The 474-nt window shown below is 50.0% G+C and overlaps 1 long non-coding RNA gene across 2 annotated transcripts in view; it reads right to left on the bottom strand.

Moving 5' to 3' along the window:
- Positions 1 to 223: 223 nt before the first annotated feature.
- Positions 224 to 474, bottom strand: part of LOC125610824 — a 19,580-nt gene continuing 19,329 nt past the window's right edge. For both annotated transcript variants that reach the window (XR_007340880.1, XR_007340878.1), the window contains one exon: positions 224 to 474. This exon is cut by the window's right edge and continues 268 nt beyond it. This is a non-coding gene — a long non-coding RNA (uncharacterized LOC125610824).

The raw sequence follows: 474 nt of genomic DNA, 5'->3' as shown, positions 1-474 counted from the left end.
AATTTAGAGAAGCTCTATGCAACTTAGTGAGACCCCATCTCAAAATAAAAAATAAAAAGAGCTGCAGAAGTGCCTCAGTGGTTAAGTGCCCCTGGGTTCTACCCCTGACAGACGGACAGACAGACAGACACACACACACACATACACACTCACACACACACACAAAATCCGCAAGAGAGCCAGGTGAGGTGGCAAGTGGTACACAGGAGGTTGAGGCAGGGTGCCTAGAAATTCAAAGCCAGCCTGGGCAATTTAACAATACTCTGTCTCAAAGTTAAAAAAAAAAGAACTAGGTATGTGTAAGGTCAGGCAGCAGCGACCAAAAGGAGGCAGATTTTAGAAGGCCGCTGGAGGAGGCTTTACTGAGATTTCGCTTGGGGTGGGGGCAGGGGGACAACACCTCTCAGACCAGCAGAGTAAGAAGAAGGTCTGAGGAGAAGCGAACAGGGTTGGGGGGGGGGGTGGCTCCACCAG

The sequence above is a fragment of the Marmota marmota genome, unplaced genomic scaffold, assembly GCF_001458135.2.
Source record: "Marmota marmota marmota unplaced genomic scaffold, marMar, whole genome shotgun sequence".
In the NCBI taxonomy this organism is placed as follows: Eukaryota; Metazoa; Chordata; class Mammalia; order Rodentia; family Sciuridae; genus Marmota; species Marmota marmota.
The sequence above is the reverse complement of the archived record's forward strand: the minus strand, read 5'-3'. Positions and strand labels throughout refer to the sequence as shown.